This window comes from Pseudocercospora fijiensis (genome assembly GCF_000340215.1).
Source record: "Pseudocercospora fijiensis CIRAD86 unplaced genomic scaffold MYCFIscaffold_1, whole genome shotgun sequence".
NCBI lineage: Eukaryota > Fungi > Ascomycota > Dothideomycetes > Mycosphaerellales > Mycosphaerellaceae > Pseudocercospora > Pseudocercospora fijiensis.
The window spans coordinates 3071901-3084419 of NW_006921532.1; positions in this window are offsets into that span (position 1 = coordinate 3071901).

The following is a 12519-nucleotide window of genomic DNA, read 5'->3' on the forward strand; positions in this document are numbered from 1 at the left end:
AAAGATCCCCAGTATTTCAGACGGCAGGCAGCGCTGCTGCTGTGACTCTAGATGATCCGTGGTATGTAGTACTAAATACTATATAAATAGAGATAGGTCGATTAGTAGGTCGATTAGTAGATCGATTAACAGTCGATTAGTAGTTAGCTAGCAGGTTAATTAGTAGTTTGATGGCTAGTAACGGTTAATTAAAATTTCGTTAGTAGTTTAATTAGTAGTTAAACTAGTAGCTTAACTAGTAGTTTAATTAGTCGTTTTATTAGTAATTTTATAAATAGCTTGATTAACTATTTAATTAATAGTTTAATTAGCAGTTCGATTACTAGTTTTAGTTTAACAAAAATTTTAATTAGTATTTTATTAGTAGTTTCTTTAATAGTTTTATTAGTAGTTTTATTAATAGTTTTATTAGTAGTTTTGTTAATAGTTTTGTTTCTAGTTTAGTTAGTAGTCTTAGTACTTTAATTAGTAGTCCTATTTATAGGTTAGCTTATAGTCTTAGTAGTTTTAATTAGTAGTCTTATTAACAGTTTTATTAGCAGTTTTATTAATAGTCCTATTAGTAGTTTTACTAACTATTTTACTATTAGTGCCATTTGAGTTATTAGTTTTATTATTAGTTTTATTATTAGTTCTTTTATTAGGTTCACTAATAGTTTAGCTAATAGTTTATCTAATAGTCTATCTAACAGTTTACCTAATAGTTTAATTAATAGGTTTGTTAATAGTTTTCTTAATACCTAGTCCTACTAGTAGCTGCCTACTAGTAGCCCTACTAATAGTCTAATAGTCTAAAGTTACTAGTAGCTCTACAGCCTCTATGTTAGGACTAAAGAGGTTATACGTAATTAGTATGTAACCGGGCTCGAGTAAAGCTAGGGTCTTAATGCCTTAGGTAGGGCTTAGCGCTTAGCAATAGGCTAACTTGCCTGCCTTCCTCCCTCTCCTCCTAGCTCCTTATCGAATACTACCTATACCTACTACTACCCTATCTACCTACTAATATACCCTTCTTATATAGTATTCGATCTACCCTTTAAGGGCAGCAGCTAGATAGTCCTTATTTCAAGCTTTTAGCGGTATAGCTACGGAAACTATCGACCTAACTATATTACGCCCGAAGGACGGGACCTATACGTACTATTCTACTAAGAACAACCGTACTAATTATCAAGCAAGGCCTTCTATACGGCCTATTATACTAAGTTAAGCACATTAGACCGATACTCGCTAATTCCGCTATATCCGTACTATAGGGGCCTATAATACATTATTAGTGCTACCCCTTATTACAATAGCCGGCTCGTTACGAAACAACAACCGTGCTGCCGCTAGCAGCGCTAGTAACGACAATGCTAGTAGCATAGTACCTACTAAAGTGCCTACTAAAGCACCTACTAAAGTGCCTCCTACTAAAGAGCCTACTACTAGGCCTGCCGAAGAACCTATAATTCTAGGTAACGACTTAGAGTTGCCTATTAACGATATTCTTAACAACATTGTTAATCGACGATATAGCTAACTAGCCTTTAGCCCTTAACTATTAGGGAGACTTTAAGAAGCTACCTAAAACAGGCTTACTGCCCTATATTAAGAATAGTAGCTAAAGGATAACCTCCTCGAGCTCCGTCGCCTTTAGGAAGCCCTAACGACTACTACTAAACCTATAGTAGGACCTTCTTTACTACCTATCTAAAAGAAGGATGCTAAACTTAAGGACTGTACTGTATTTAACGGCTCTAGTCGCAAGCAGTATAATAATTATATACGCGATTGTAAGCTTAACTAGCGAAATATACCGAGGGCCCTTCTAGACGACTATTTACTAGTCGTCTATGCGATACAGTATATTAATAGCGACCTAAAACGTACCTAGGATAACTATTTTGATTCCCTCGATAATTAGACCGCTATTTAGTAGCAAACCTACAAAACTATTATACTAGACACCCTTAGAAACCCTATACTAAGGCAATAATATACTTAGGATCTATATCTTCGAGCTAAATAAAAGACTAATTAATCGGCTCGTTTATTCGAGGCCTATTTAAAGACCCTCGAGGATAACCTTCCGCCTAAGACTAATTCTATATAGATCTCCGAGATACGCCTAAAACTTAGGTAGGAGCTTATCCTCGAATTAGACCGTCGCCGCGTGTTCGAATAAGCTAATCTAATACGCATTTAATTTATAGTCGAAGTAGAAACAGCCGAACGGGCTGTTTAGCTCTAATAGCGACTAGAATTAAGAATCCGACTAGCTAGTACTAACCGTAGCAACCGTAGTAGCCGCGGAGGAAACTAAGGTTCCTACTAAGACAACAATGCTAATAGTAGGAATAGTAACAACGACCGTAGAAGGGGCCGTAGCCGGCGACTATATAGAGGAGGCCGTAATAGGGGCTGTAGAAGGGGCTCGTATCCTTATAATACTAACCGCTCTACTAACAATAACAATAGCTACGGTAGTCTACTAACCGGATTGAAGTGCTTTAATTGTAATAGCACTAGCTATCTACTAGGCTAATGCGACAAACCTAAGGACTAGGCCCGAATTAACCGTACTTCCGCTAAATACCGAAAGCACCTCTTAGCGGCTAACGCTACCCCTATAGGCTAACCTTCGAAAAAAGAGTAAGCGCCGCACTAACTATTAGCCTCGTACGGCGTAAGACTATCGATATTGTGCTAGCTATAACACGCTCCTACCTTGTATAGGATACGAAGGGCACTAACTATTAAACTAAGGTTATACTAGATCTAGGAAATTCAGTTAGTGCCCTTATTGGCTATCGCCTGGCTAAGCAATTAGACCTTCGACAACTGCCGAGGACTAACCTACTAACCCTTGCTTAGTTTAATAACGCTCGGCACTTAACCTATAGAGCCTACTATATTCCTATAGTTCTAAAGGACGACCTCGGAAATGAACGCCTACTAGACTTCACTACCTACGTAGTAGATATAGACAACCTATATAGGGGAGCTACTATTGTTATTAGCAACCCTGTTCTTAAGTACTACGCTATAGCTATAGACCTAGGCCTCTAGAAGTAGCGATTTAGAATCGCTAGGAAAGAGGATATTAAATATATTAATATTAGCGAGTGCCCTAACGATATTAGAGTCCTGTTTATTAGCAACCTAATACCTGCCTTAGCTAATCCGACTGCCGACCTACTCGGTAGTAATAACGATAAACCTATACCCCCGGATAGTATAGACCCTAATTAGCTTGCTCGTATACTAGAGCCTATCTAAGAGACCTATATTAATATATTTAAACATTACCTAGCATCGACATTGCCTATATTTAAGGAGACAGATTATAAGATTGATATTATAGAGGGCAAAGAGGTTCCTTTTAGACTACTCTATAACCTTAGTAAGCGCGAGCTTGCTATATTGCGTAAGTACCTAGAAGAAAACCTAGCTAATAGCCGGATACGGTATAGTAACAGCCCTACTAGTGCACTAATCCTGTTTATTCTAAAGAAGGATAGTAGCCTACGGTTATACGTTAACTACCGTAGACTTAATGCTATTACTATTAAGGACCGCTATCTACTTCCGCTTATTAATAAGACCCTCGATGTTACGAAGGCAGGCATAGGCATAGGCTAGGCAGGAGGCCCTAGCCTCCTATAGTATATACTTCTCTAAGCCTAGATAGACTTAGAATAATAATCTACTTTATAATATACGATACATAACAAAATAGTAGCTTCGCTTCGAGCACTAGCGTAAAACACGCACTAACCGTCTCTAAACGGACTATCCGAACTACGGTTTACTATTCCCCTCTCTAAAGCGAAAGTCCTCCGCGCCGAAGGAGAGTCCTAACGAATTACTCTAATACTACTTTCCGCACTATTAAACGCCGCAGCTATACTACAAGAAAGAGGCTGTAATTTAGTACGAAAACATACGAGACCTACTAGCGAATCGGCACGGAAATTGACGATAGACCTAGCCTAGCGCCGCGGCGCGTTTTACGCCCCCCTCTATTAACACCCTTACTTGCTAAGGGCAGGAACGATATTTCGGGTTAGTAGGAGCTAGGCACCTAACCCTCCTAACTTCCCTTTTTAGGGTGTAAGGACATAGAAGGTTCCGATTACTCTTACGGTAGCTGCTACGTCTATACCTATAGTTAATATTAAGATAGTGCCCTATTCTGTCTCTTAGCGAGCAATATCTACGTCTTAATATAGGAGCTTATAGCATCAAAGGACTAGGAATCTCCGAACGAGCCGCCGCCTATAGCCTAGGAGAATTGCACTCTTCCCGAATTAAAGGAAGACAGATACTACCTAGTTTATATAGTATATATACTATTAGCCTTCTCGAAACTAAGGTAGTATCTAAACAAGCTGTTCGAGAAGGATCTTAGGTATAGAGTTATCGCTATTACCGAGTAGTACGAGGATCCGGAGGAGGCTAAACCTCTACGTCGCCTAAGGTTACAGTCCCGTATTCCGGATATAGACAAAGACGCGACTTCTAAACCTTAGATACGTGCTAAGATTATTAGTTCGTAGGTTAACGACAACTCCCTATCGCTTTCCGCTATACGACAAGTGCATCGCCTAACTTCGTACTAGTCGGATAGCCTATACTTCGCTTAGTAGCTAGTAGAACACCTTAAGTCTACTAACGAGAATCCGGCCGTAGGCGAGAATTAGCTACGTCGCCGCAAGGTTTATATCCCTCTACGACTAGAGAAGTAGGGCGTCCGTCGCTTAATTAAGGACGAGAACTTAGGCTAAGCTAAGCCTAATAGACGTAGGGAGTCTTTTAAAATCAACCCGCTAACGGGTAACGTTTTTAAGAATTTCGGTACCTTTCGTAAAGACGACCCGCCTCCTAAGCCTTGCGAGAGCTTATTAATCTCGGTATCTAGCAGTTCGATACTTAGCTTACTACCGGATTCCTAGCTAGAGGGAGAAGATATATCGGGCAAGTAGGCTCTAGGATCTATAGTACCGGCGAACGGTATAGCCGGCGCTAAATAGCGAGATGAAATTAGACAAATAAAGTCCTAGGTAGCTTAGTAGCTAGCCGAGCAACGTACTAAGGCAGATAATAATCGAGCTGCGGATCGTATACGTCTATAGAGGGTACTAGACGAGTAGCGCGAGGCTTACGAGATCGAGATGTAGGCCTAAATCTAATAAGCGTTTAACGAAGGCCGTAAGGAGGCTATAAGAGCTAAGAATAAGAGTAGAGATAAGGGTGTAGAAGCTAGTAGAGCACTACCTCCGACAGCCTTAGAATAGCGCTATACTATCGATACGAATAGCATCCCTAAATTGTTCCTTACCGACGAATAGCGACGTCGAAGGAGGAATGCTAAGTCTACTAGGCACTTTAACGACGAGGTTACCGCTAATAACAACGCTACTACTAATACTAATACTAGGAATAATAGGAATAATAACACCTCCGCTAGCGCTAACAACGACAATACTAGATACGATAAGCTAGAGGCATTAGTAGGAAAACTAGTAGAGGTAATATAGTCTAATAGCGCCGCCTTAGCGGCCCTACGACCGAATAATAACTATTCTAGGCTATCGGGGTAGTAGCGATATAGAAATCTTTACGCGATGCGTAGCCGAACTAGCTAAGGTACGACTAGAGCTAAGTAGCTAGCTAATTAGAATCGGAATACTCGAGCTAGCATCGTGCTAGAGATTAGCTCGGAACGCTACGCCTATAGAGGCCTTAACGCCGAAGGCAATCCTAGGCCTACCTAAGATAGGGCCGGCTTTATAGACCCGAGGTTCGAGCCCGCCGACGCATATGCTCTACTATACGCTAGTCCTTCTTACACTCTAGTTACGGACTTTAGCTAGGAGGTCGCGCCCTATAAGTTTAAGCCTAAGTAAGTTAGGTATTTCAATAAGGACCTTCCGGAGAGTAAGGGCAAAGGCCCAGTTATATATATTAGTAATACGGCCTATTATCGAGACGTTTTTGCTTTTATTACTCGCCTCGATATAGCTATTTAAGCAGGCGAGTATCTAGTAGTAACCCTACGTCTATTACTATATAGATGCCTTTAGGGCTCCGCCTTAGCTTAGTACCTTTACGGCCTTACTAACGATCGACGTACGCTCCTTTAAACTAGCCCGGGTATCGAGCGATAGAAGGAGGCCTTACGCGAGCAGTTCCGATTAGACCCCTTAGTCGCGGCGCGCGAATTAGAATCGGAACAATATCGTATTAAGGAAGTCGCGGCCCGAAAGAGCGTAAGCGAATTCGTTATTAACGTTATACGTTTAGCGTAGTAAAGCGGTACGGAGTTACTTATAGGGCAAATCAACTATACCTTCCGGAAGATCGTACTAGAGCTACGTAGCGATCTTAATACGCCTACGCTATTATAGACGTATTAGACGCTTATCGACACAATGCAAGCCTATTATACGATATAGGTAGAGTTATATCCTCTAGGCAGCACTACTGCCGGCTACTATAATAGTAAGTTAAACCTTCGACGTAGCGATTCGGTATAGGGTAGGTTCGTAGACCCTAGGTTCGCGTCTAGGTCTCGTTTTAACACTAGACGCTCGTCTTTTCTTAGAAACAACAATCCCTATAATCGGCAGTAACCTAATATATTCTAGCAACGCCGTTAGCCTAGATTACAGGTCTATAGCCGCTAGAGACTATAGGGCGTAAACGTAAGCGTAAACGAGAAAATAGTAGACGCCCGCGGTCTCCCGTAGTATCCGAATCCTTAGAGATAGTAGACGAATTTCGGAAATGCAAGAGGCTAAGGCATTCCCGCAAATTCCTAGGCTCGTAGTAAAGCTACGTTCTTCTACGATTTAGTAGACCTAGGGTAGGAGACTAACTATTAAGAACTAGAATACGATAATACTGCCTAAGCCGAGGGCGGAGAGTAGGCCGAGGATTAGTACGCAGCCGGCGAGGATATCGGCGGTATCGAGGTAGAAGAGGACTAAGCTCTTCCTCCTACAAATCTATAGTTAACTCTAGTATACTACGCCTAGCCGTAGGTTCGTAGACCTAAGGTAAATGCCTAGCCTTAACGCGACAAGACGCGACCCGAAGGTCGGTAGACGTGTTATAATATATACGGAAAGGTTTTCCGCTCGGCTAACGAGTTTTTTAATAGCTACCTCGATTATACGTACCCTAAGGACGCTACTAGGAAGCGTACGAATGTTCTTTACGAGCTAGCTCCGGGAAACTCCTCGAGCTAGAAGTAAAACTAGTTACTGCTAGCTAGTATAAAACCGCAAGTCTACCGGAAATTCTAGAATCCCTAGCGGTAGCGGAACTCCCTAAGTCGCCGGGTCGCTTACTACCGGATAAGTAAACATCTTTATGCCTAGCAATAACGATTATAGTAGGATAGCCTAGCTAAACATCGATACCTACACTTCTAGTACTATAGCCCGCAACCTCTAGTCTATTAATAGATGTCTAAGCCTAAATATTCTAGTCTATATCGGTATCGCGCCCCCCCGTAGCGGATTATACGCCTACGCTAGCGGGCGTAGCTTTTCCTATAGAAGATTCTTCCGCTACGATCGCTCTATAGTAGACTACGCCTAGCTCTATCTATATATTAGATTTGCTACTAGATATCCTAGTAGGCGTAGCGACTACTATCGGGAGGTCCCTAATTAATCTAGACGCGTTAAATACTTAGAATGCTATAATATTAGTTACGGAGCAGCCCTAAGTCTACTATATCGCCTAAACGGCTAAGGCTACGCCCTTAGCGGGAGAGGCGTAGTACTATACGATTTTATCGAGTACCTCGAAGATTTCTTCCCCTATCGACGATAGGAAGGCTCGCGTAAGGAAGCGCTCCTTCGGTACTATTAATAACCTTATACTATAGGTCTATTATATACGAGAACGCCCTTAATAGGAATTGCAAATTATACCCTACTTAGCAAAACTCCCTCCGGGAGACCTAGCTTATATCTTTAGACATTACGATATCGTCGAAGCGAACTACGCCCTTTCTCCGGAAGGGGATTTTAAGCGCGTTTGCCTCGATACTAGTACTAAAGCATCTATAATAGACCGGGGGTAGCTAACTATATAACTAGGGCAGGACGATATTTAGTATCTTAAGCAACCTCTAGAATTCCGTAGTTTAGCTAGAAGTATATAGTGCGAGTAATAGATTAATTTGTCGATATACTTTCCTGTTTTCGCTAGGCATTCTTAGTTACCCGCTCTAGCCTATATTAAATAGCTAGTAAGGGTAATGCTAAACTTACCCTATAATATACTCCTCGGGATAGATATTATAACGCCCGTAGGATTTATTATCTATACGGGCGCTAGATATATTAAGATAATAGGAAACGACGGCGCGCTTATACCGATCGCCTATTCGCTAAAATCTAATCGTTTCCTACGCGCTAATGTTAAGTCTATAGATAGACTAAGAGTGCTACTATATATAGCCGTTATAGCTAAGGTGCAAATCGATAAAGCCGATACCCTAAAGGACGTAAATAGGGACTTCCTCTTCGCGCTAAATCTACTAGGCCTCCCTAATACGGCGGTAGTGTACGCCTATATAGCCGGACTAGAGATGCTAGCGGTATAGGTCCGCAACCTTAGCTACGATAACGACTTAATTATATAGCGATATCGAAGTATAGGCGAATTATAGGAACTATAGCTAGATAACTTCTACTAGATCGACGAGTTCGATACCGACCCTAGGTCGATAGAGCGTAAGATTAGCGGCGCGCCTCTTAGACGAGATCTACGACTAATAAATAGGCTCTACTATATATCCGAACCGATAGACCTACGGTTACTAGCAGTTTTTTAAAGCGACGCTATAGGCTAGTTTTAGTTAATTCCGCCTCTAGCTAAAGACTCCGCAAATCGCGATTAGGCTAGAGTAGGCCTATAATTCCGGCGGATCCGTAAATCTTAACCTACTGTTTACGGACTTAGCGAAAACGACGAGATAGACTTAATAGACCTAGACTGCCCTTCCGATACTACGAAGATCTTAGTAGATACGGGGATAGCTACTATTACAACCTCGGCTAGAGTAACGATCTATATAGCGAATCTAGATGCCGCGGCAGCCTTAGACATTAGGTCTATCGTAGAGAAATACCCCTAACTATAGATAGATCGGGGTACGACGATCGATCTTCCTAAAGATAGATAGCTAGAGCTCCTACTTAAATCGGGCTAGGAAAACGAGAAGTTTAGTAGCAAGGTCTACCGCATGTCCGATAAGGACAATATAGAGGTAAATAAGCAGTTTAATAAGCTTTATACTTAAGGCAAAATAGCCTATAGTAAAAAGCTATCGCCGCTAGTATAGCTAGTCTTTATAGTCTAGAGAACTCTTTTCCGCGACGATAGTACTATATATAGGAAGCCGCGCGTAGTAATCGACATCCGAGGCCTTAATAGTATATCTTAGAAGGACACCTACCCGCTACTACTCTAGGACGACATTATCGCGAAATTACGCGGCTATAAGTATATTTCTATTATAGATATAAGATCTATATTCTACTAGTTCGCAGTCGCGGAAAAGGATCGCTAGAAATTTACTATTAATACTACGCGGGGATAGGAATATCTAAAAGTCGCTACTATAGGTTACTATAATAGCGTATAGTACGTATAAAGACTACTCGACCGCACCCTACGGGAATTCGGCGACGTAGCGAATAGGTATATTAACGATATAGTTCTCGGCTCGGTAGACCTAGAGTCCTACCGAGATTTGCTTAATCGCGCATTTAAAAAAATAGATAAGATACGGTTTAGTTTAGAGCTAGGAAAGGCGTTCTTAGGTTTCCCCTCTATAAAAATCCTAGATAGAGAAGTAGACGGAAAAGGCTTCGTAACGTAGGCAGATCGACTCGTAGTACTACGAGAATTAGAAAAACCTACTAACGCCGAACAACTTAAGCAATATCTCGGACTAGTAGGCTACCTTAGGTCTACGGTGCTATACTACGGAAGAATTACCCTACCGCTATAATAGGCGAAAGTCGCGGCTATAAAGGATTATTAGGCTACCTAAACGAAAGGAGGCAAGCGACGCGCTTAAATACGGGGCGCGCGCCTCTAATAGACTAACGAAATAAATACCGCTTAGGAAATTATATAGTCGATATAGTCGGAAGAGCACCGAGGGTTTCTTTAGCATTTTAACCCTAAGTCTACCCTCTATATCGACGTTAATATATCTAAGGAATTCGGAATCGGGGTAATATACTACTAAGTCTACGGAGACTTAGATATAGAATACGAGGAGCCCGAACTAGTAACTCGTAGAGACGATATAGTTTCGGATTTCGTTAATAGCACTACCTAGTTACGGAGATCTAAGCAATTCCCGCGTAATAGACTTAAGGTCTTAGGATTTGCTAGCTATATACTTACCGGGGCCGAAGCCCGCTACTAGCCTATAGAACTCGAATTGTTCGGGGTAGTATAGGTAATTAAGAGGGCCTCTTATATAGTAGATTCCGCGCTAAAGACTATCGTAGTTACCGACTATAGTGCAGTTACTACGATAGCGAAAAAGACACAGATCGTAACGACGGTATCTACGGCTAGCCTTAACCGCCGAATTATCTAAGCCGCGGTATACATTTCCTAGTTTACAAACCTCGATATTATTTATAGGCCGGGTAGGAATTATATCGCTCCCGATATACTCTCCCGATTATAAGGTACGAGCTCTCCTAATCGATATAACCTTAATATAAGCGGCCTCGACGAGATTCCCGCGATATTAGTAAAGGCGCTAATATTAGAAATGCTACGAAACCCTACGTCTATCGAAGATATCGGGAGTAGCGTAGAAAAGGTACACATTATAGAAAGATCTAGACGACAGATAAACGATGCCTAGAATCGGCCTACGCTAAAGACCGGTACTATACCCCCTCGCCTAGATCCTAGGCCGCGATCCTTAGCCCTTCCGAACTTCTATCTAAGCGTTCCTATTCTTCCTACTATAGCGTTAGTTAATATAGCATCCCTATCCGGGATCGACTATACTAAGTGTTTTCTTTCGCGACTCGATAGATATAAATACTAGGCCTACGATAAGATCCCTACATTTTTCTATAGTCTCCGAGGGGAACCTAGCTATTATATTAAAACGGTTATATCGCTATCCGATAACTTTAAGACCTAGCTAAGATAGGCTTATTAGGAAGACCGTCCGTAGAGACGTTTGCTCTCCGTCCTTTAGTCTATCGAAATAGCGTATATATAGGAATAGTAACCTTAGCCGGATCGAATATTAAACCGGTAGGCGAGGAGGAAGCAGAAACGCGAGCGAGACAGAGAGCTTAAGCGAAGATCCGCATACCTCGAAGCCGCCTAGCGCAAAGATAGTAGCGAGAAACTATAGGTCTATCCTAAGGCGACGCCCGGCTACCTCCTAAAACCGCCTTCTCTCCGCTCTTTAGAGGATACGGCCGCTCGCAGTATATAGAACGCGCTTAAGAGACTAGACGATATTCCTATAGACCTAAAGTCCTTGCATAGCATTAGATTCTTTCGGGAGGACGGCCTTATCTACTACGTCGACCTAGTTTTACTTTACTCTCGATTGTATATTCCTTTCGCCCTTACTTACGAGATCTTTAAGATAGTATATAACCTAAGGCACTACGCGGGGTTCTAGCGTACGCTTAATCGAGTTAACGCTAGTTTCTATATTAGGAACTACCGTCGACATTTAGAACGATATATCGATTAGTATAATATATATAAGGCGAACTAATCGACTCGGTATAAGCCCTACGGCTAGCTTAACCTAATAGACTCGAAGTATCGACTTCCTATAGACGTCTAAATAGCGGATTAGATTGTAGGGCTCCTACCTACTAACGAAGGTTTTAATACGCTTCTTATAGTAACCTATAAGAAGTCTAAACGGGTTTTGCTCCTCCTAGGCAAATGCTAGTAGACTATAGAAACGTAGGCAGCCTAGTACCTTACGGCTATCTAAGAGCGATCTTAGCGAGTCGCTAAAGTCTTTATCTGCGATCGAGATCCTAAATAGCTATCGAAGTTTTTCACTATAATAATAAAACTGCTAGGTACTTCGATCCTCGCCTCTATAGCTTACTACCTATAGACAGATAGCTAGTCTAAGCGTACAAATTAGACCGTTAAGATCGCTATACGGTATTTTGTTACGGCAAATCTAGATATATAGTAGACGGACGTCCTTCCCTCCCTTATATCCTATCTCGGGAGTATTAAGAATGCGAGCACCGGCGTCTCGCCCGATAAGATGCTTTTCGGGTTCGATTTAAATACCGACGCCTTTATCGGGCTCCGGGAACTATAGCTAAAAGACTACGCAACGCTGCGATAGTAGTTTCGCGACGCAGCCGAGGAATCTATAGCCTTCGTAGCGGTAGATATAAAGCACCGCTACGATGCTAAGTATTAGTATATATTCTTCGAGCCGGGAGACTATACTATACTTAAGCTATATTACGGATATCGCGTATA